A 25872-nucleotide genomic window follows, 5' to 3' on the forward strand; every position below is an offset into this window, starting at 1 on the left:
TCGCTTTGATTCCAGGCGCAGGGCTCGCCTTTTAGTTGTCTGTGCGCTATGTCTTTCGATCTGTCCCTTTACGTACATTTGTTGGCATCTATGCGTATATGTCATCCTTTCAATAAACTATGACACATTACTAACATACATTGCATAACATTGAGTGAGCCAGACTGCCGATGGGAGCTTGGACGCGGTGTCACAATGCGGTCCGTGTTGTTGTAACATTTAGAATGTTCCTTGTTTCACAATGCACCCTGTACTGCAGCCAAAACAGCCACTCCTAACGTACAGTTATGTAATCATGCACAATGTCTCAATATCTATAAGAAACACCCTGTGATGTCATCGCCTGAGGGCTAACTCTTGATATATAAGGAGCACCTGCTCCCCTTTAATACTGAGAAGCAGAAGAAAGGCTGTAAACCGGAAGGGAATCAAGAGTTCAAGATGAAAACCGCAGGCCTCATTCTGCTCGCCTTCCTGGTCTCTGTGCTTGCAGGTAATGCTTGAATCCTATCAGCTTGTTATCATATTTCTCCATCCAACTTTCTGCACATTTTTATTATGTTCACCTCTTTTTTAAACCATTACACCCTATTTAGCATGAAAACTATTTTAGGTGTTTGCTCGCCTCTTGCCTTTCATTGGTCCTATGAAGTAAAGTTCTGAGGCCAGCTTGGGTGAATAAGCTTTGTAATGCAATATGCATGTTTACTAACAAAATATCCTCACTCGTCGCAACAATAAACTTGCAGCCATACATTGGTGTATGCAGGGAGCCCCTGTTTCAGGTTTTATATGGAAAACTATGCAAAAATACGACATATTACTGTAGAAAGGGTTTTCATTTTGTAAATTAAACCAAGAAAGGCGACATATGTCTAGAAATGGGAGTTTGACACACACACCCTTATAGAACTCTACTTTATTGTACGCACACTTTGTTACAACGTTTCAGTCCAACGTTTAAATGGTTACTACATTGTAACAATGTCATACATTTTGACATGTCACTATTTTCTTAAATTATGTTTTTTACTTGAGGACGTCTGTAGCACAAGCACAGTGGAAAGGCGATATGGCACTTTGAAAGAAACTGGGTCAGATTTATTAACACTTTGCACTGGTGTAAAGTCCCTCAAAGTGACACCCCAAACTGTTGCAAAACGTTGATTTGTTATTTACTTTTTGGTACCTTGCCTGACAGTATCCAAAGCAGCGCTTCGTGGTACTTTACATCAAGGAGGCATTCCATGGGTGATACATGGGCATTCCCATAAAACCATCAATGGTGTCTGACGCAAGGCCCTATCGACTCATGTCTGTATAAAGTGCACAGATTTGTGGAGAGTCCAGAGCTGAGCCATTTATTTGTACATGTGGCACAGTTCTGCTCTCTCCAGTTCACCCAGTGCAGCGACCTTGCATGCTACCCCGCGTTGCATGAACTCTTTGTAAATCTGGCCGCTAGCCTCCAAGCTTACCACCTATGGAATACAATTGATTGTATGTATGTGAACATGATGTGATTAGTCATACAGTATCAAGGACAGACTACATCAGTAACACTTGTGTTATTTGTTTTCCAGGTGAATCTGTGGCTTTAACATGCAATGTTGCAGTTGAATGTGTTCAAGCACCTTGCCCGATTATGCAAATGACCTGCCAGGCTGGCGAAGTCTGTTATTCCCAAGGTAGGCCCGTTATCATCAAATTAAGGTGCTGTACCATTAGGGAACACAAGAGGATTTGTATCCATACATAGTCTGGTTGTAAGAGTTGTTCCTCAATTGCAGAATTGACCTAAAAACATCATTGTAACAAAAAAGAGGAACTAAGACGCCGATCATGTGCATAAATTAAACAAAAGATCATAGTTTAGAATATAGAAGCAACAAAATGCATCATAGCACCACAAACTTTATAGTTCCTACTTTCTCTTACAGGGGCCATCAGTGTGAAGAAAAAAAATACAGCTTCCTTTCTGCAGTCCTGCATCTTTAGCAGTCATTACCAACATGCATTCCAGACCCCTTTAAATCCTTGTAGTGCTTTGGTGACCTTACTTGTTAAACAAGTATCTCTAGAATCGGTTACTTAAAGGCAGGTTAACCAGTGTCCATTTTCTGGAACCAGATTTGTGAAAACTAGTGCCCAGATCCTCGTGGCTGTCGGGCAACGCAGCGCAGCACCCAAACAGACTGTGCTGCGTTTCGAGACAGGGAGAGAGCAGGACAGCACCATCTTTACAGAGCTAAGGCACTTCCCTCCCCTCTCCCTAGCACATGCACTGGTTTCAGCTGCTGTGAGCCAGGCACACACCCTAGCTCCATTGCGCTAAGGTGCATGCCTGAGTCTACCATTGGTTTTGTACAGGAAAGGTACCCTTCCGGTACAAAATACTATGCGCAGACTCACTTCAAAGCTTTTCCCACTTTGTGTGTGGGCTGCACAGTGCAGCATTCATGCAAAGTCAGAAAAACTAAGAGAAATGAAACTGATAGAGCCCAGAAACTAAAATTCTTTATAAATGATGTCACAATCCACTATCACCCTTACCAATCAATACCAGGCCCATAAACATAGAGAGTGAGGTGAATGGATACTATATGTTGTAATTGAACTCTTTTCAAAAAACAAAACCAGCTTGTCATTTTTAAAAAGTTTATTAAAACATATTTAGAAAAACTTAGGTTTGGAACTTTATTAAGCAAGCATTAGAAAAAGTCATATAAGTTTTATTCAGCATTTTATAAAAAGAGCTTAATTCAAGATAATATTATTAATTAGCAGAAATAAGTGAAAAGGAAGATCATTTCCAAAACCTAACTAACTATTCTGTCTCTACCCTCATCGCCTGAAAACAAAGTCTTAAAAAGTTACATTTCTTACGTGTAATCAACGGACAGCAGAACACGTCCTTCTGGAATCAAGAGCGTAAGCCAAAAGTTTGCAGCTACAGCCCATTCTTATACCCTAAAATAAGCTGAGCTAACTATTTTTCACATTCCAACAGCTGAATTCTGGCTCTCCATTGGCTGAATCACCTCATGCCACAGTAAACTGTGACATCTTCCACCACGAGACCAGGCTTTACACAGAGTCATTGTTCATGCACAGAATCCTGGCGACAGTTCCTTAATCTGCTACATTTTGTAGCAAAAATGTTCAAGCAATACAAAATCTTGTCACGTCTCTTCTTTTCAGCCTTGAGCCTGTTGGTTCTGAGCCTTCCATGGCACATCCAAACCCACTCCACAGAGTTGACTTTAGCAGTTCATTTTTAATGTGATTTCAAAATAAAAGTTTATCATCCACTTCAAAATATGGCTTTCCCATGTGGCTTTCAACATCTGCAGACCTTTTCTGTCAACATCAGCAGGCCTTTTCTGCGCCACTTCTGATTGCGTCACTGCGCCACTTTCAGCTTGCATCACTTTTTCAGAAAACTATTATTTAAACAAACACAAAAGAATATTTAATTCAGGTAAAATAAATCCTTCTGTTACCCACCCTTTCCCTGCTAGTAATTAACCCATTAATAAAAGACATTTAGCAAAAGCAAAAAAATAAAGCAACACATATAATAACTACCATTCTTCATGTAGTCCAGCTTTATGTTTCTGAAAGAATAAAAAGATGATTAAATGATACACAGACAGACAAGCACAACATAGGACATACATGTAAGCACATATAAAGGCACATGCCATGAATGATCAGCTGCATATTAATAGTGACAAAGACAATAGGACAGACATAACAAACAGGACAATATTAATAATGTGTTACAAAAACAGACTTGCAAATGCGACAAGAGCACATGTAATTAGTTTCCCGCGTGTTCATGTGTGGTGCTAACTTAATCTAGGTTGGTTTAATCAAACAAATCATGCAAACACTCATTAATATATTATTTCAAATTATGAGAGTATGACATCACGAGCCAGAATAAAATATTTTCTAAAGCTCGCTCTATCAACTCCCTCATCTGGTGATTTCAAAATCACCAAACAACACCCAAAAATTTTAATTAAAAATTGTATCTATTGAACATGTTTCAGGCTTACTCTGGATTAGTACTTAAGCTCTAATTTCATCTATCTCATAATTAGTATTGAGTCTTACATCTTACTAATTCTGTATCCTTTACCCTTTCTTTATTCAGCTAAGTTGGATCCTTTCCACCTTCCTTTGAATCCCCAACCCCCCAATGAATTTATTAAAAAAAACTAAGTTTTAAATTGCGTATCTACATTTTGAATTGCACCAACATAACAAATATCAATCTGAGTCTGAAAAGTAAATTTTTGAAAATGTTTGAAAAATGAGTACATAGTATATACCCCCTCTTTTTTTTTTTTTTTTCAAATTCTAAACATGTTTTCTTCGACCTTGCGTCTTACATAAAAGTGTTTCCAGCTAACACAATTTCTTCGACCTTGTGTCACCCTAACAAAATTTCTTCAGCCTTATGCCGAAAATAAATCTCAACTTAAAGAAAACTAACACAATTTCTTCAGCCTTATGCCAAAAATAAACCTTAACTTAAAGAAAACTAAATTTAGTCATTGTCACCATTTTCTTTCAAGACCACCTGACTGCTACTGCGCTCCTCAACTATTGGAGAGATAGTTATGTAGACCCATTCTGGAGACTTGTATTTTACATTTGGTCTCAATGGTCTTTTACTTTTCCTGGTAATCATTTCAATTTTCTCTTCAGCTTGCTCTTTTTTGTCTGAATCACTCTTCTGACTTGACCCTTCATATTTGAACTTTAAATCTTTAGGCCAGACATCACCTTTTCTCAAGAGTTTCTTCTTAGGCTTGCTTTCTTCCAAGCCCTTTTTCTCAATTTTCTTATCTCAGACTCTTCATCACTCCCATCTGTATTTTTTGTTTCTGAGACTTCAAATCTGTACCTAGGAACTTCTTTACTCAGCAGCTTCACTCCATTAGAAACATCATCCTTACAGCTGGTACTTGGTAATTCTTCCTCTTCTTCAGGGATCACCTTCAGCTTCCCAGTTTCAGGATTCTTGTTCCCGCATTCAGAGCTACTCTTCTGCTTTTCAATACTCTCCTGGACTAGATTATCTTCTTGCTCCGAATTTTCTGCTTCTGAATCTTCTTCTTTTTCTTGAGATTCTTTTTCTAGCAGATTTTCATCATTTTCTGAATCTAGAATCCCAATCTCTAGATCTTCTTCATTCAATGTTTCATTCACATTGACATCATCATCCAGATGTCGACCACCTTGTCGATCTACAAGATCTGGATTTTCTTCAGGAATTTCTTTTTCAGAGTCTGAATCAGTTGTAGTCTTTTCACTAACTTCATCAGTGTTATCAGGTGCAGGTACACAAAGGGTATTACTGATATGCATCCATCCAGTATCTGTTGTCACCTGACTTGCTTTCTGCCAGGGTACTAGACAGTTTCTTCTCCGATGAACCTTTGTTCTGACCAAGTCTATTGGCAATAGATCATGAGCTTGCTCCTTTTCCTTTGCAAACACATGTGTTCCCAATTGATGGAATACAGAAATTGTGTCATTTTTTCTTGTTGGAAAAGCTTCCACCCATTTTGAAAGTAAACAAATGATGACTAGGACATATCTCAGTTTGTTTTGTTGGGGCATTTCAAAGAAATCTATTTGAATTTTTGCAAATGAACCACCCTCCCGGCCTATCGTTCCCAAATTCCCAAATGTCTTTTGATCTGGATTGTTTTTCTGGCATGTCAGATATATTTCCCTGAACAGTTGAATCATTGTGTCTCTTGCTAAATGACCTGGACCATGGTACATCTGTGTCATGTCAGCAATCATGCAATTGGACATAACAGGTCCGCCATCTTTGTAAACCCTTTCATCTTCTTCTCGCTGTTTGCAACCTTCTTTGAGCCATGTGTTTTTCTCCTCAACATGTCCCTCATCTTGTAATTGTTTTAACTCTTGCCATGTCTGAATTGCAAACATTAGTATGAGGATGCTTGAAACATGTTCATTGAATTTTTCCCCTTTGATTGTAACCCACTCCTGAGCACTACATTTAACAATGGTACCTGCGTGCTCATCGCCTTTTGAGACATGATCATTTTTCTCTCCAGCACATTTTATCTCTGCTATTTGATCTAGAAGCTCAGATTCTTTGTTGAAGTCTGGCATGCCCTGAACCGGAGCTTCACTCAAACTCTTTTTAAATTGCTCAATGACTACAAGTTTAATTTCTGTCAGGACAATTTGGTCTTTTATATCTGCTTTTGTCAGTCTGTGCAATTGTTTTGCAAATCCTGAGAAAGCACTAATCCATTGACAACAGTATCCAACCATGACTAGGAGCATTCTTACTTGTTTTTGTGTCTTTGGAGATTCCATTGCCTGAATCATTTTAATTCTCTCAATAGTTACCTGTCTGGGAATTCTCTCTTGGAACCTGAAAGCAAATATTATTTGACTCTCTGGGTGCATTCGGACCCAATACCACTCATTATCATGTGGTATCTGACAAAGGATCTCTACTGGTTTGGGCACAATAGTACAACAAGGGATAACTATCTTGTTAACTTTTCTCAGGTCCTGTACTATTTTGTACGTTTCATCTGGCTTTCTAATTCCCATATCTAGTGAATTACAAAGACTGTTCTCAATCTCTTTTAGGACACCCTGCTTAATGAAATTTTCAATAACAGGAATTGTTTCTGATTTCATCTTGTAGTGTGGAACATTAGGAAATGAATTTCCCTGCTTGTTTGCAATTTTAATTGGATCAGGTCTGTTTTCCAATCCTGTATCTGTATTGTATTTCTGTTCATTAATATAATTTAGAAATGGCGGCGAAGGTATCTCATTCTGCTGAATCACCACCTGTCGCTGTATTTGTAGCTGTTGATTCAGTAACTGTTGCTGCTTATTTATCTCATTTTGCATCTGTGCATTTTTACACTCTCCTACAAAAGCTAAAGTCGCTTTTTCCTTCTCTTTTTTCTTCGTCCATTTTGTTTTCCATTTATTCAGACTACCCCTTTTTCTCAAAGCCCAAATTAAATCTTTTATATGGGCAGAGGCAAACCTACCTGTATTGTTCAAGCCTTCCATATCCTCATCATCCTGTAATCTTTTTAATCTGTCTGTACTCATTGTATTATCCTGTAATTTGTACTCACCAGGTTGTGTCAGGTCAATCAGGTCAGAGTTTTCACTAGGTGAAACTAGAGTCATCACTCTCTCTTGCTGAGTTGGAATCATTATTAACTTATTTTCAGGTACATTAGAATAAAGTTTTTCAGCAAACTTTTTAATTTCACAATTCAATGGGACCGTTAAAGCTGTGGGACTAGTTTCATATTTTCTAAGTACTTGGGAACAGGTTCAATTGTCACAGGAACTGTCACTGCTTCCATGTCTGACGTTAACTGCTCAATTAAATCATTTGTAGAATTTACATGATCAGGAATATTAATTCCAGAAGTACTAGGCATCTCATTATACCTACCTGTTGTGACACATTGAGAAGGGGTCTGGACTGGGACTCTATTAATCTGAACTGGGACTCTTGGCTTTACATTAATCTGCTTTCCTGACATCACATTAATCTGTTCTGGAGATCTACTTTTATTCCTGTCCTGTTCTTTATTTACAACATAATTTTTACAATGATCAATAAATTCTACTCTGACATATTTATTATTTATTTTTGCTGATTTGGGAATTATTAATTTGCTCTCACATGTAGCAACAACCCTTTTAACCTGTTTGAATATATTTTCAATTTTCTGATAGCAGAAAAACGTTTTGTTCTTCTTTGAATAATTTTGATCCATGTTTTAATATACTTACCTTTATTAAAATTAATTAAAATAATTACAATAAGTAATTACGTTCACTTAATTGGCCTAATAGTGTTTACTGATCAATTAATTAATTAATTTATCAAGGACAGGTGAAATAACATTTTATACCCTGCTCAAAATAATACAACTCCTAATTTACCTGCATCACTAATTTTAATAAACCTAGGAAAAAAATTTGCATTTACAAAACAGCAATGTAAAACATTTATTTTGCAACAACAAACACCTAAATGTTATTGGGTATGTTTAAAATGTATTTTATTTGCACTTACACACCTTACTGTGAATAAAATTGAATACACAGGTAAATATATTTGGTAAAAGACAACAATAAAAATACCTTATTTTAACAAAAGCAGAAACCCTTAAAAATGATTAAGTATTTAGGAATGCTTGTTTGCACATATTCATGCACTACCACTTGTGGAGAAAGATTTGTACCATTTTATTTAAACACACTGCTGCAGATCCTCAGTTTTTCCCCTCTGTCAACCAGCATCAAATTAGTTTCCCTTGAACTTATTTAAACCCCATTAATCACTAATTCCATTTATGTCACAACACTTGCTGGCTGCTGCAACATGAGTCAGCTGTAACAAGCACTTTTTAAAAGGGAAAAGAAACAGCATTGAAATTATTTATTTTTTCCTTCGTTGCAGTGTTTATTTAGATACCATGCACTATGCAAACTGTGTTCAAGAGAAATACATTCACACAATGCCTTGAGAAGTTCCTGACATACACGATCTATATTTTCTAATTATAGAACAGAAGGTTTCAGCAAAAGCTTTCCTTCACGCTCTCTGCACGATGTTTACTTTTCATTAGTGGCACAGCATGTATTTCAGCACGAGCCTCTCTCCACACTCGGCTGAATGCATTGTTTACTTTTAAAGATCCTTGCAGTGATAAAATCACTTTCAACAGTCAGCTAGCAACTAAAGCCTAATATTTTCAGCAAAGCGTGAAAGGAGCCATGAAAAAGCACAGTGATTTATTATCCACCATGAAAGCTAACATCATTGAAATCCTTTAAAATCAACACGAGAGCAACCACGAGGCAATTCCCTTCATCTCTGTGTGTGACACCTCAGCCAATCAGCTAATGTTTATTTAATTAAGCACACCGGTGTTACAACACTCACCGGCTGCCTACTGCAATGCCAACACACATCAGATATGTAATACTTGTTTTAAAACTATAGCGCAATTGCAGCAATGTAGTTTAAATCAAAGCCAAGACACTCATAATGTAAATAAAGAACTCGGCAGTCAGATGCAACACACACACCAAGCCATTCACAGCACGATCTTGCTGTGACACTATGGGAGCCACAACGAACCACAGCACAGCTCTGCTGTGACACTACGGCACATTAACCAATCAGGGCGCTGCCCTGCTATGACACTGCAGCACCCTGACGAATGAGAGCGCAGCAGCTGTGACGTAGACAGCTGCTGCAGCTGGCAGCTCTCCCCTTTCACTCCTCACTCGGTAAACAGCCCCTCCCTTCAGAATTTTCGATCGGGACCCTAAAATGCTCATAAAATAGCACAGAATTCTTTAAAATACTTTTAACAACGTGGAATACCTTAATTATAACCTAATTAACTCAGAACACTCCTAAATGCTCCTAAATGCATTAAAATAGCACAGATCACCCTTTTGTACATTTCAACTATGCTGAACACTTTTTATACATTAAAATCGCGCAGAACACCTTACAATGCATTTAAACAGCGCAGACTTTACCAAAAGGCTTCAGAGCGCTTTACAATATTTTAAAATAGTGCATTCTTTACCATGAAGGCTTAAAAACGCTTTCCTATTATCTTTTTAAAACGCAATTAACAACAACATAAAGGAAACCATTTGTCTGCTTCTCTAAACAAAGAGATAGTTTTACTCATTCATTCAAGTATTCTCAGCGTGGAATAGACGACGCTATTCTCACAGAATAGTTTCATTCACTAGTAAGGCAATTCTTACCCTACCCTTCTAACAGGTAATAATCAAAAGAGTCTCATTTAAAAGCAGACACCTAGATCCAGCAAGTTCAAACTCAACCCAGTTGACATTACAAATCATTCACGCACCTTCACACAGAAAACCCTGATCATACACACACAAATTCTTGGCAGGACTTGAACCAACCACAGAAAACGTCAAGCGTTGATAAGAATAGACGACGCTTATTTCCTTCCTCAGGACTCTAACCTTGGAAGAGAAATCAACGCTTATTTTTGTCTTCCTAGGACTCTAACCTTGGAAGAGAAAACAACCCTTACCCTTCACACAAGCTTGGATATATCTATTACTCTCTTCACAGAAAGTTTTAAAACAGGCTCACCAGGTCCCTCTGCTTAAAGCTACAATTTCATAGGCAATCCTCACTATACATTCAACCATTCAATCTAAGGTCCCTAAACTTGTGTTGTACGCCCACAACACGTGATATATGCTATACCACAATTTTGAAACAGAACAAATGCACTGTGTAACTCTTCTAGCTACACTACTCTTGCCATGGCATACCAGGAATTTTTCACACTACTGGAAAAAATTCCTTAAGACTACATATAACAATCTGACAAAATCAAAAACTTAACATTTGTTAAACATCAATCCTATGACTATACCAACATATATGCAACATACATGTGAAGTATTTCGGGGTTCCCAAGGCCTACACGCTCCAGAGATTACCCACTTACACACAAGAACTGTTGGCACGGAAACTGTAAAATGCAAAGAACAAGTTTATTAAAACCCCATGGGGTGGTGGTACACTCAAACAGCACCCTTCGGTAATGCAAGAGGTATCACACCGAACACCGGTGTGACCCCGTTTATATACATTTTTGGGGCAATAAAAGATAGGCGGCACAAGTTAAGACACAGTTTTAGAGACATATATGGTCATGTTTTGGGATACTGCCAGCTCATTGGAGAGTATCAAACCCACTGGTCAGTTAGCGGCACATTCCTGAAGGTTTACGGGTCAGTGAGAACTGCGCATGTGTGGCTTGACCAGTACTAAAAATAGCCTGTTGCTGGGCAGATGAGAGTGGTCAGTGGAACGGACAAAGGACTAAAGGGCACGTCGGCCACGAGGCCGCTCATGGTCTAAGATGGCCGCTGCAACATTCAAAATGGCGTTTATCGTATATAGCCAAGTTAAGGAGGACAACGTGTAGGTTCAGCTAATCGCTAATCCAAACGGGCCAATTACGACAGACGACCCTTTTAGCGTTTAGCTGAATCTACCTCATAATGAACATACTCTGGATGTTCGTCCTCGATATCTATTAACATAATTTGTGTCACTTCTTTGTGTAGCATCATTTTGTCATGGGCAAGAGCTCGCCTCGATGGTAAGCAAGCTGATAGACACATCGAACATAAGGCAGGGCCACATTGGATACACAAGCATATAAAGAACATTGCTCCCACAAGTATACAAAGAATTGTCAACAGTTTCCAGCCCCAAGTTGCAATCATGGACCAGAACCATCCTGACAGTGTCCAAGTTCCATTGTCCGGGTGTATTTCGGCAGCTATTTTATGCAGCTTGGAAATAGCATCATACACAGATGGAGAATTGTCAGGTACGTAAACACAACAGCTGCTTCCGATAATTCTACATGCCCCCCCACGATCAGCTAAAACAACGTCCAACACCATCCGGTTTTGGAGGGTGACAATTCTAGAAATCTGCAGCTCTTCGGTGATATTCCCCAGGGCAATAGCAGTGTCATTCGCAACAGCCTCGACAACGCGTGTCAGCCGTCTGATTTTCCGGCTGTTCAATGCAGCCCCCACAAAGGAGAATAGTCCCAGATTGAAATCCACATACTGTTGTAATGCAGTGTCCGTTTGATCAATGTCCTCTAGGGCAACAGTTCGCTTAACTCTGTTCAAAACGAAATCATGGTACAGAGTGTAGTCATTGTGATACATCGGAGGGGCAATGAATACAGGAGGTAGCACAAACGATACATAGCATGTGCCCAACCACCCCACTGGAAGCTGATGGTACCCCTTCGTTCCACAGATGAAGTAGGTGTTTCGAGATGCAACAAATGAAATGCCATTCGGGCTATCAAACGTGAGAGTAATATTACATTCGCTTTTCCCCACTGCAATCGTGCCCTTGTTTCTGATGCATAAATCGGCTTTTGTGGCAATAACATTTATAACATGAGCACTGGACACATTCACATTTCGCTGATTGCTATATATGCGTGGAGCAGATACATTATCAGGCCTGTATTCCTCCCATTCAAAACGTGTACCCTCAGCCCGGGGAAACCCATCCTTGTCATGGGAACATACTTTATTCAAACGGAAAAGCACCCCCCCCCCCTTTTGTTGGCCATCTCAAAGTAAAGAGGAGGGTGTACCAGGCATTGCATGACCCATTGTGCGAAAACGGGAGTGGAATAAGTGGGGTGCCCCCTCTCTTCTGGTGCCCGGGCAACATTCCACACACCCAGCAGTTAGAGGTATTGGTCATATTATGCGTGTGGTGAAGAATCTAAATGAAGCTGTTATTTAAGTACGTTTGGCGATGGCGTTCTTCATGGAATGGCAATGTAAAATGGAAATGTTCAGACGGCGCCGGGGTAGTCGGCAACAAATGTTCTCGTACAGGCACCACGAGTTCGACTACCCAGGCTATAACAGCTATCACCACAATGGTTAGAACGAAGAGAAAGGCACACAATATTTTCTTGTCACGAGATGCCGTTGATGCCATAGTTCAAGAAAGTTTGTGCAGAGTCTCAAGTGGCACAAATTGTTCACAAATTGTTCGCAAATTGTCCCAGATACACGTGCGTGTATACCTAAAAAAGAAAAAATGCGGTGCTGAACTCCGAGGTAGCCGTTGTTTTGTTCTCCGGGCCAAGACGGGTGTCGCTACTCTGGCAGAACTGATCCCCCCCCTTGGAATTCCCGGTTTCCGTTTCACAAACCTGGAGCGGTAACCAACCAGTCATAAAAAAAGAACAAAAATCTTCTTATCGTGGGCGTAGATTGTAGCGCTCTCTTCCGGTAGCAGATTGGTCCGGGAAGGCTCCCTCCACTTCGGCCGACGTCACAGCTGGGCTCTTTTCTTTCTCCAAGATCTCCTTATAGTCAGTCAGCACAGCAGGAGTCACCAGATCCGGAGAGACACGGCGACAATGTGTCGAATGCACCCACCGCTTCCTGTTCGTCACTCGTACTGCGGTGCGGGTCGCCAAGAGGACCTGCTCGGGGCCTTTCCACCTGGGCTCCAAACTGCTTGCTCTCTCAAACGAGCGGATCATCACGTGGTCCCCAGGACGAAGATCGTGGCCCTCTCCAGTGGAGTTATCAGGGAGCGCTTCTCGAACCTGTTGATGAATAGAGAGCAAATCATTTGTTAATCGTGCCAAATAATCATTCATCATAACACAAGGCACATCATGTATTAATCGCGGCTTGGGCACCCCCCAGATATTCATAGGGCGGCCAAACACCACCTCATAGGGCGTAAGGCCAGTTCGTGAGTGGGGTACTGATCTAAGAGAGAGCAGTGCTAGCGGCAACGCATCTGGCCACTTCAACGATGTAGACGCCACAATCTTGGCCAGCTTAAGTTTCAACGTTGCATTGTACCGCTCGACCAAACCTGCTGACTGGGGGTGGAATACAGCGTGGAACTTTTGCTGAATCCCCAACCCCTTCAGTACATATTCCACAATCTTTCCAACAAAATGGGGCCCATTATCGCTCCACAGAAATTTGCAAACTCCAAAGCGAGGAAAGAACTCCTTAAGCAACACCTTAGCTGTTGTCAAAGCCGTATTGTCTTTAGTGGGGTAGGCCTCAACCCATTTGCTAAAAGCACACACCACCACTAGGACGTACTTCAGGTTATTGCAGCGCTCGAGTTGGATGTAATCCATTTGAAGCACTTCAAACGGTGCTGAAGGTGGAACGAACCCTCCTTTCGGAGTATGGGTCCCCTTCCTAGGATTGTGTTGCAAGCATACCAGGCAGGTCTGCACTACTCTCTTTGCAGTATTTGCAATCTCAGAATGTTCCCAAACTCGTGCTAAAAGCCGAGTGATTGCAAGAGCTCCGACATGGGCCAGTCCATGTGTCATCTGGACCATCGCCTGTAAGTAAGCCGCAGGCAATTTCCACTTCTCCATGTCTTCGCTTCTCCAACAACCTTCGTCATCTAGTACCCCATCTACTGCCCAAGCCGCAAGTTCAGATTCTGTAGCTGATTTTTGAATATCCCGTATCTCTGCTCTAGCATCACTCCATCTCTCAGCCTGTGATTGTACCACGTACATAGGGGAGCTAGTTCGGGACATAGCCGTCTGCCTTGCTATGCTGTCTGCAAAGGCATTTCCTCGACCCACTTTATCCGTGATCTTTTTATGGGCACTGCACTTCACTATCGCTACTTTCTTGGGGCAAAGCAACGCGTTTAGGAGATCACGCACTAACTCTCCGTGCATAATGTGCTCCCCGTGTGACGTCAGAAACCCACGTTCCCTCCAGAGGAGCCCGAAGTCATGGGCCACTCCAAAGGCATACCGGCTGTCCGTGTATATGTTCACACATAGGCCAGCACTCAATTCGCAGGCTCTTGTTAACGCTATCAACTCTGCTGCCTGAGCCGATTTTTGTGGTATTCTAGCTGTTTCTACCACTGTCTTAAGAGTCGTGATCGCATATGCTGCGGAAGTCGTACCATCTGGTAGCCTCAAACACGACCCGTCAACCCATAGTTCCCCATCCACATCAGGAAGTGGCACATCCTGTAAGTCAACACAACCCTTTGTCTGTTCCTCAGTCAGGAAAACACAGTCGTGATGTTTTTCTTCCTGACCCTCCTCAGCCGGATAGGGCAATAAAGTGGCGGGGTTCAAAGTAGCGCATCTTTTCAATGTTATGTGTGGCGCTAAGAGTGTCAGCTCGTATCCTGTAAGTCGTGCACTCGTGAGGTATTGGGTCTTTGTTTGGTTTAACAAGGCATCTACCGCATGTGGAACTAACACCAACAATTTGTGTGATAACACTATGCCCTCACTCTGTCGTATGGCTACTGCTGTTGCCGCTACTGCTCGAAAACACCCAGGCAGCCCTCGCGCTACAGGGTCCAAAATGGCAGAGAAGTATGCACATGGTCTCTGCTTATCCCCGTGTAACTGTACTAACACTGACAACGCACACCCATCATTCTCGTGCACGTATAATGTGAAAAGTTTTGTGTAGTCTGGTGTTCCTAACACGGGTGCGGAACAAAGGGCCTGTCTCAACTGCTCAAAGGCTTTCTGACATTCGTCTGTCCACTCAAGAGGCATCGGTGTAGTTTTGGACAATAATGCTAGCAAAGGTTTTATGATATGTGAAAAACCCATGATCCATTGTCTACAAAAAGATGTCAACCCTATGAAGGCACGCACATCTCTCTGCGTGCGGGGGACTGGTGTGTCCAAAATTGCCTGAATTCGATCAGATGTTAATGCCCGCCCCTCCTTAGACAACAGATGACCGAGGTAGGTCACCTGGGGTCTACAGTATTGAAGCTTTTTCTTGGAAACCTTGTGATTGTGTTGTGCCAAAAAGGAAAGTAATGCAAGCGTACTCTGTTCACATTGTGCATAGGAGTCGGCGGCAAGCAAAAGGTCATCCACATACTGGATGAGCGCAACGCCAGACTGCAATTGAAAAGAATCTAGTTGTCGTTTCAAAGCCTGACTGTAGATGCTAGGGCTTTCAGTATATCCTTGGGGAACACGGCAAAATCTATACGATTTATTATTGAGCGTAAAACCAAACAAATATCTGCTATCTGGGTGCACAGGGATGGAAAAGAACGCATTCTTCAAGTCAATAACACTAAAAGTGGTGGCCGTCGGTGGAATCAGAGTAAGCAGAGTCGTGATATCGGACACCACTGGGTATTGGGGAATGACAATTTTATTTATTTCACGCAAATCAATAATAAATCGGTAGATCTTGCCATCTGAGTCTCTCTTAAGAATCGGTAGAATAGGGCTGTTACAGACATTATAAGGGACCTCCTCCACTACCCCTGCAGAAATCAAATCCTGGACAATGTGTGTCAGTGCAATTTCGCCTTCCTTCGAGATCTTATACTGTGGCACTCGTGGTAGAGGGGCCCCCTCCTTAACAGTAATGTGTATTGGTGGAATGCGCATCTCTCCCACATCCGTATCTGATGTCGCCCACAACGTGTGCGGCAGAGAGGCCAAAGCAGGGATGTCCAGAATGGCATAAAATCTGTCAGGGTCAGGGCAATCCTCAGGGTCAGGGTAGTTGTCATTCAGAATAACCCGCACTCCCTCTGGAGCGCAGCGTATTGTTGCTCGAAAATATTTAAGCAAGTCAATGCCCAAGATATTATCTGGGGTATGAGGCGATAACAAAAATTGGCCAAAACTAAAGTATTTGTCAATGCATAGTGCAAGGGGCTTGGACAATGGGCTGGGGGAGGGTGTGCCATCAAACCCTACACACGTAATCATTTCGCCAGACAGGGGAGCCCTCGGAACCAAGTTTTTCGACAGAGCGCTACGAGTAGCTCCAGTGTCGACAAGAAATTGATCAGTAGAACCCAAAATACCCGCTGTTACATATGGACCTTGCTGATCTACTGGCACTTCAACTGATTCCTTACCCCATCCTACGCAATCCTATGCATGCACATAATCCTGATGTTCCACATTCTCTCCTTCCAAAATCTGGTATTGGTTCCGTCTATCAAACGTATTTCGTTCGTCCTGGCCACGGCCCCTCTCCTCAACCTGTCTACGATCACCTCCGCCACCTCTTGTTCCCGTATAACCTCCTCTTGACCTTCCACTGCCCCTACCACGCTGACTACGCTGTTCACGAAGTACCGGACAATCTTCGGCCCAATGCCCAAACTCCTTACAATAAGCACACTGATCCTCCGCAATGTCCGTACGACCATACGATGCGTTACCTCCACCACGTCTACCTCTCTCATTCCCTCTACCCTGTGTTCCCCGAACCTGCGCCAACATCACCTTCGTTTTCAATTCCTTCGTCTTTTTCTCTACACTTTCTTTAGCCTCCACTTCCTGCCGCTCATAATACTGAGCCATAGTTAACAAGGACGCAGGGGTCGCCGTGGCCCAGGAACTCTCACTTGACTTCAATCGCTTTGCAATCTCTGGTAGGAGATTAGCCACATACTTATCTACAAACAAATGCCGACCCGTATCGTCAGTTAAAGATTGACCACTGTAATCATGAAACGCCTCCTCGAAGCGTGTAAAGAAATCTGAGACCGTTTCATCGGGTTTCTGCTTGCACGACGTTAACATGGTCCAATCAATCTTTTTGGAGGGAACAAGCGTTTTTAATTTATGTAAGATAGCTGCCGGGAGATCTAGGATTAGCTGACAAGGCTTACATGCTGGTTCTCTATTTAAATCTGCAGCATTTATTTCTTTCCATGTCCCCCCCAAAATCGTTTCATCATTAGTTTTACGAATTTGCCTCCACATATCAGGTGGTAAAATTAGCCCAAAAAACAAATCTATATCTACAAGAGTCATCACACAAGACGATATAGCCCCCTCCACCCCTTCATAAAATGCCGCCGGATTCTTCCGAAGATCAGGTAAAGAATTTTTCAAGGCCATCACATCCGCTCTATTCCATGGCGTATATACCCAATTATACACAAAATACCCTTTCGCATCCTTCGACAACTTATCGTCATCCGTACCTTCCCCTTTTGGCGGAACATACAAAGGCGCAGCTTCACGCATAGGCATAACATGCAACGCAGAACTCTTATCTGAACCACGGAGAGAACACCCTCTGGCCTGCCCATCATGCTCCGATTCAGACTCCTTTAGTTTCCTTTTCCGCTCCTCCCGCAATCGAGTTGTCTCATCCCGCAGCTTGATCAATTGCGTAAACAGGTCATCAACATCTGAAAGATCAAAATCACCTTTAGTCAAATTTTCACGATATACTGACAACGCTTTAGGCTCTAACGTATCAGAAAGATCACGATATGCGCTCACAACCTCATCAGCCAAGGAAGACAAAAAATACATCAATTCAAGATCCGTCCACCCTGTTTTTTCTGATACCAATTGATCCTGAGTAACGGTACGCGTATTCACTTTGCGAGCCCAACTACGTAGATGAGCGGACCTCTCCGCAGTAAACCTGAGAGCGGATACACCCTTCTTGCCCGATTTATCCTGTCCGTCATCATCAGAATCCACAGCTGGAGCCGTCGGCGTAACGTACGGAGGCGGTGACCGATCTAACAAAGAAAAATCATCAATTTCATTATTAAGGACAGGGTAAAGTGGTCGACGAATAGGAAACTGACCAGTAGTTTGCAAATTACGTTCCCGTTCCTCCCTTTCTTTCCTCTCCTGAGCCTCCTTTTCCTCAAGCTGTAAAGCCTTATCCCGAGCAGCCTTGCGCTGCTCTTTGTCCGCCAAGGCAACCTCACGCTTCATTCGCTCACGCGCCGCTTTCTCCCACATTCGCACACAATCAAACATGTTTTGTCTAGACCTACGTTGAAACATACATTGCTCTACAAATTGGATTTTACTCAAATCGTACGACCCGTGTAGGGGCCATTGCAATTCGGGATCGGCCTTGGTGTATTTATGCCACAATTTACTGTACATAATAGGTGGAAGGCCAAACTTGATATACATTTCCCTATTTGGAGTCCCCTCTGGGGGAGCCGGCTGTGATTCCGCTAACCTAATTGAGGTACCATCTCCAAGACAACACATTCCTCGGAGTGTGCTAAAAACAGGCATGTTCAAAAAGTATCACAAAAGCGTGACACCAGACCAAATGGCACTTACAGTTCTCCACACGTTTGTGCCGCTCAAAGGGAAAAAACAAAGTTAGAGAAACATCTCTACATGCCTGCCTATGTGAAGTGCACTACACATATAAGTTCAAAGATCACAAATTCACAATGTTAGCTAACTCAAATCAAAGTTCATAGAATTCGGCAAGCGTCCTCACCGATCACAAAGCACAGATTTTCAGTAAGCGTCCGAAGACTACCTTACCGAACACAATTCGTAGTACTTCAGTAAGCGTCCGAAGACTACCTTACCGAACACAAAGCTTACCAAATTCCCAAAGGTCCAGGTTCCAACTGCCAAGGTCTTGTAAGCCAAATCAGCCAAACGGCACTTTCTCAGCGATGCGGACACTTCGAAAACTCAGTCGGAGACCGGCGCCACCTGGAAGGTCAGATCGGAAGGAAAGGAAAAAACACCGTGGCAGCCAAGACTCGGGTCACTCGTGGCAGCGCGCGCCCATGGCGGATTTCCAAGCCTTCGTCACGACCTCTCCTTCGGGCATCCGAGTCGCCGATGAGTCCCTTCGTGGTCGCCAATTGAAGTATTTCGGGGTTCCCAAGGCCTACACGCTCCAGAGATTACCCACTTACACACAAGAACTGTTGGCACGGAAACTGTAAAATGCAAAGAACAAGTTTATTAAAACCCCATGGGGTGGTGGTACACTCAAACAGCACCCTTCGGTAATGCAAGAGGTATCACACCGAACACCGGTGTGACCCCGTTTATATACATTTTTGGGGCAATAAAAGATAGGCGGCACAAGTTAAGACACAGTTTTAGAGACATATATGGTCATGTTTTGGGATACTGCCAGCTCATTGGAGAGTATCAAACCCACTGGTCAGTTAGCGGCACATTCCTGAAGGTTTACGGGTCAGTGAGAACTGCGCATGTGTGGCTTGACCAGTACTAAAAATAGCCTGTTGCTGGGCAGATGAGAGTGGTCAGTGGAACGGACAAAGGACTAAAGGGCACGTCGGCCACGAGGCCGCTCATGGTCTAAGATGGCCGCTGCAACATTCAAAATGGCGTTTATCGTATATAGCCAAGTTAAGGAGGACAACGTGTAGGTTCAGCTAATCGCTAATCCAAACGGGCCAATTACGACACATGTAACATGCATGTCAAAAACAACATATAAACCGTCTGATGCTACCAAATTGATAGAGCCCAGAAACTAAAATTCTTTATAAATGATGTCACAATCCACTATCACACTTACCAATCAATACCAGGCCCATAAACATAGAGAGTGAGGTGAATGGATACTATATGTTGTAATTGAACTCTTTTCAAAAAACAAAACCAGCTTGTCATTTTTAAAAAGTTTATTAAAACATATTTAGAAAAACTTAGGTTTGGAACTTTATTAAGCAAGCATTAGAAAAAGTCATATAAGTTTTATTCAGCATTTTATAAAAAGAGCTTAATTCAAGATAATATTATTAATTAGCAGAAATAAGTGAAAAGGAAGAGCATTTCCAAAACCTAACTAACTATTCTGTCTCTACCCTCATCGCCTGAAAACAAAGTCTTAAAAAGTTACATTTCTTACGTGTAATCAACGGACAGCAGAACACGTCCTTCTGGAATCAAGAGCGTAAGCCAAAAGTTTGCAGCTAAAGCCCATTCTTATACCCTAAAATAAGCTGAGCTAACTATTTTTCACATTCCAACAGCTGAATTCTGGCTCTCCATTGGCTGAATCACCTCATGCCACAGTAAACTATGACATCTTCCACCACGAGACCAGGCTTTACACAGAGTCATTGTTCATGCACAGAATCCTGGCGACAGTTCCTTAATCTGCTACATTTTGTAGCAAAAATGTTCAAGCAATACAAAATCTTGTCACGTCTCTTCCTTTCAGCCTTGAGCCTGTCGGTTCTGAGCCTTCCATGGCACATCCAAACCCACTCCACAGAGTTGACTTTAGCAGTTCATTTTTAATGTGATTTCAAAATAAAAGTTTATCATCCACTTCAAAATATGGCTTTCCCATGTGGCTTTCAACATCTGCAGACCTTTTCTGTCAACATCAGCAGGCCTTTTCTGCGCCACTTCTGATTGCGTCACTACGCCACTTTCAGCTTGCATCACTTTTTCAGAAAACTATTATTTAAACAAACACAAAAGAATAATTAATTCAGGTAAAATAAATCCTTCTGTTACCCACCCTTTCCCTGCTAGTAATTAACCCATTAATAAAAGACATTTAGCAAAAGCAAAAAAATAAAGCAACACATATAATAACTACCATTCTTCATGTAGTCCAGCTTTATGTTTCTGAAAGAATAAAAAGATGATTAAATGATACACAGACAGACAAGCACAACATAGGACATACATGTAAGCACATATAAAGGCACATGCCATGAATGATCAGCTGCATATTAATAGTGACAAAGACAATAGGACAGACATAACAAACAGGACAATATTAATAATGTGTTACAAAAACAGACTTGCAAATGCGACAAGAGCACATGTAATTAGTTTCCCGCGTGTTCATGTGTGGTGCTAACTTAATCTAGGTTGGTTTAATCAAACAAATCATGCAAACACTCATTAATATATTATTTCAAATTATGAGAGTATGACATCACGAGCCAGAATAAAATATTTTCTAAAGCTCGCTCTATCAAAACTATTTCTCATTTTACCGCCTGCTTTCCAGCAGCGTACATTTTTGGCACTAAATCCTGTCTGCCAATGTTAGTAGATGGGGTTTAATGTCTAAAAGCATGGATGGTGGAATGGGAACACCAAGTACCACCCATGTAATTCTCCTGTGATGCAACGTAATGCAAAGCAGCGTTTCATGCTGCTTTGTATTACTTTTTCAAACAAACCAACGGAAATGCCAATTTGCATTAGTTTGTTAATCCCAAAACAGGCTTAGTGTTGGGTTTGCGTTAATCTGGGCCAAATTCTCCAACGCAGTGATAGTGCCTGTTTAGTTAGCAAAGCAATATTAATAAATGCCATTGTGCACATAATTCAAATTATGAATGCTTAGACTTTACTCGTATATCAGTTGAAATATGTTCTACAATATAATATCCTCTGCTATCACCACTGGCGTTCCTGATGACATGCTTAGTGTTTAAATGATGCACTCGGAGTGATACTTTGTGTAAACCTCAATAAGAGTTGTATTTAGACTTTGGCAGAGGGGATTCTCCTTAAATATGTGGTGGGTGTCTCGTCCACTGTATTAAAAGTGCATAATGGCCGATGGAACCTAAAATATGGCCAACAGGCTGTCTGTCACATTTGTGACAGCATATCTCGTCCACAAAAACCCTAAATAAACCCCAAAGATTTTATGTGCAACTCGTGTGATCCTCAACCTGAGCTCTTATGTTTAAATCCCCCAGCCTGAGTTCTTATGTGTAGATCAAATGATCTCCCAGCCTGAGCTCTTATGTGTAACTCATGTGATCCCCCAGCCTAAGTTCTTATGTGCAACTTGTGATCCCCAGCCTGAGTTCTTATGTGCAACTCGTGTGATCCCCAGGCTGATCTCTTTTGTGTGACTCGTGTGATGCCCCAGTCTGAGTTCTTATGTGCAACTTGTGATCCCCAGCCTGAGTTCTTATGTGCAACTTGTGTGATCCCCAGCCTGAGCTCTTATGTGTAAATCCCCCAGCCTTAGTTGTTATGTGTAGCTCAAATGATCTCCCAGCCTGAGCTCTTATGTGTAACTCATGTGATCCCCCAGCCTAAGTTCTTATGTGCAACTTGTGATCCCCAGCCTGAGTTCTTATGTGCAACTCATGTGATCCCCAGGCTGATCTCTTTTGTGTAACTCGTGTGATGCCCCAGCCTGAGTTCTTATGTGTAACTCATGTGATCCCCCAGCCTAAGTTCTTATGAGCAACTTGTGTGATCCCCAGCCTGAGCTTTTATGTGCAACTCGTGTGATGCCCCAGCCTGAGTTCTTATGTGCAACTCATGTGATCCCCAGGCTGATCTCTTTTGTGTAACTCGTGTGATGCCCCAGCCTGAGTTCTTATGTGCAACTCGTGCAATCCCCCAGCCTGAGCTCACTGAACCTATGTCATGGACTCTTAAACAGTAGCAGAGATCCACCTGGTAAATGGTAGGGACATCAGTCTAACATCTAGACCTCCTGTGTGATGGAAGAGATAACAATCATTCAGACGAAGTACTCATCAAAAGCGCACAGAAATATGTATTCGTTTAATAATTGTAAAATGCATATAAATGTTCATCTTGTAGCTTGTTTTTAACATATTCATTGAATTTTATTATGAATAGTCAAACAGAATTTGACCGGGTTCATGCAGCTGTATGACTATGTGCACAAAATGTATTGAATCGTAATAAAAATTGCCATGTGCAATGCACACTCAATGACTGCACATTCTGAACAGTGACTGCAGCACCTGAGGATTGTACAGTGGTCCATGGGACAACATGCCATACCCTAAATGATGACTATTATTTTTAGAAGCAGAACTTGTCCCTTCAAGAGATAGATGGCTACTTATTTTATTTTTATTTAAATCAGCATTCTGGGTATACATATGCAGGGATGGAGGTCTGCTCTTCTGCCCAGGACTCCGTCCCCGCCTTTGCATCATTGGCAGAGAATCCCAAGACACTCCTGCCCCTTGACTTTTATGGAGGCAGACGTTTCGGGTGACCCCCTGCAAATTGGAATTTTGTGTTGTGACTGATTACTACATTAGTCACAGCACAGAATGAAAATTAGCTCGCGAGACAACAGTGTGCAAGGCACATCAACTGGTTTGTGACTTCAGTTAATACATTGCCTCTGAGTTCCAGAAAATAGGGGCTATTAAGTTACAGGATCTATGACTTGTGCGCACCCTGGGTGCTATCATATGAGTTTGAGCAAGACAAAGAGTCTACCATCATCATCATCAACAGATGAACTCCATCATCTAGAGGAAGCAAGGCCATACCTTCCTGTGTCAAAGATTGAAGGAACAAATGCTACGAGAAATGTTGTGCTTGGTGTGTGTGTGGCTTTTGCCAAATATTGGTGGATGCCCAATTTCTCAGTCTCAGATGGCTCCACACTAAGGCAGAGGAGCATCCAGTCATGCACGTAAAGTGTGCATGACTGTTTGGCTAGCCGTCGCGAGCCGTCCAAACTGTCATGCACACTTTGCATGTTTTCCACCTAATGGTTTAATTTTCTCTCTCTCACCTTGGCATTGTTTGAATATGGGACTGTATAGCTTTGTTTGCATACAGTAAAGAATCTAGACACAGGGTGGTGTTCAGGTTCTCTTCCTGTGTGCCTTCCAAGTTTGGGTCTACTGTGGCCTGCGAGGGCCTTTGGCCAGATTGCACAAGGAAATAGCAAATCCGAAATATTGACTAGTCACAATATTGTGACCACAATATGGAACAGGTTAGTGTGCAGAGTGAGGAAATGATTCTTACCTCCACATCTACTTACCGTATAGTTATATATACATATCACCAAGGTACATATAAGTAGGGTTCGATAAGGAAAATGTGTAGAAACTTACAATTCTATATTTTGTCTATCGATATTGTGGTCATGATATTTTCACCCATTAATATTTTGGTTTCGATATTCCTGGCCTACACTATTTGGCCATAACCCCTGGTCTTTGCACTTGTCGGGACAAGAATACTCAAAGAAGACAAGCACCCTCAAAGGAGACGAGTACACTCAAATGAGACGAGCATACTCATCAAAGGAGATGAGCAGGACTCAAAGGAGCCTGCTCCCCTGCCATAATTTACCTCAAGGAAGTTTCTACGACTTTTTATGATTTGTGCTTCAGAAACATGAGAATCATGCAGGTACGCCGAAGGCCAGAAAACATGGACTGATATCCACAGCTGGGCTCAGTGACCTGGAGGGACACACCAAGGGCAACAACTCATTGAGGGCCTCATTTACAAGTCCCTGTGCGCTACCAGAACGACACTTTCATTGATGTACCGGCGGCGCCTTGACAAACCTGCCTTGCTGTTTGGATTGCCCGTGGATTCCCTGCATCTCCACCAACGTCTCGCGGAACCCGCTGCGCGGGTCCCGCTTCGCAGAGGGGCGCTCTCCTTCATGGGCTGTTAGCTGCTGCTGGGGTAAGACAGGGGCTGAGGGCTGCGAGCAAGAGGGCTGGGACTACATTTCCCAGGAGTCCCAGTAACCCCGCCCGTTCCACCTGGGCTGCTCTCCCTCCCCGCCCCGCCCCCAACGACCGGGTGATCAAATACCGGCTTGCCCTGCACTTCGTGGGACACCTTGACAAACCTGCCTTGCTGTTTGGATTGCCCGTGGATTCCCTGCATCTCCACCAACGCCTCGCGGAACCCGCTGCGCGGGTCCCGCTGCGCAGAGGGGTGCTCTCCTTCGTGGGCTGTTAGCTGCTGCTGGGGTAAGACAGGGGCTGAGGGCTGCGAGCAAGAGGGCTGGGACTACATTTCCCAGGAGTTCCAGTAACCCCGCCCGTTCCACCTGGGCTGCTCTCCCTCCCCGCCCCGCCCCCAACGACCGGGTGATCAAATACCGGCTTGCCCTGCACTTCGTGGGACACCTTGACAAACCTGCCTTGCTGTTTGGATTGCCCGTGGATTCCCTGCATCTCCACCAACGCCTCGCGGAACCCGCTGCGCGGGTCCCGCTTCGCAGAGGGGCGCTCTCCTTCGTGGGCTGTTAGCTGCTGCTGGGGTAAGACAGGGCTGAGGGCTGCGAGCAAGAGGGCTGGGACTACATTTCCCAGGAGTCCCAGTAACCCCGCCCGTTCCACCTGGGCTGCTCTCCCTCCCCGCCCCGCCCCCAACGACCGGGTGATCAAATACCGGCTTGCCCTGCACTTCGTGGGACACCTTGACAAACCTGCCTTGCTGTTTGGATTGCCCGTGGATTCCCTGCATCTCCACCAACGCCTCGCGGAACCCGCTGCGCGGGTCCCGCTTCGCAGAGGGGCGCTCTCCTTCGTGGGCTGTTAGCTGCTGCTGGGGTAAGACAGGGGCTGAGGGCTGCGAGCAAGAGGGCTGGGACTACATTTCCCAGGAGTCCCAGTAACCCCGCCCCTTCCACCTGGGCTGCTCTCCCTCCCCGCCCCGCCCCCAACGACCGGGTGATCACCGT

At 43.0% G+C, this 25872-nt stretch overlaps 1 long non-coding RNA gene across 1 annotated transcript in view; it reads left to right on the forward strand.

The window, feature by feature from the left end:
- Positions 1-364: 364 nt before the first annotated feature.
- Positions 365-25872, forward strand: part of LOC147748135 (uncharacterized) — a 32962-nt gene continuing 7454 nt past the window's right edge. Inside the window, exons 1-2 of the long non-coding RNA XR_015308721.1 lie at positions 365-493; positions 1584-1688. This is a non-coding gene — a long non-coding RNA (uncharacterized LOC147748135). The remainder of the gene's footprint in view (positions 494-1583; positions 1689-25872) is intronic.

This window comes from Lissotriton vulgaris, chromosome 1_1, assembly GCF_964263255.1.
Source record: "Lissotriton vulgaris chromosome 1_1, aLisVul1.2, whole genome shotgun sequence".
NCBI classification, from domain to species: domain Eukaryota; kingdom Metazoa; phylum Chordata; class Amphibia; order Caudata; family Salamandridae; genus Lissotriton; species Lissotriton vulgaris.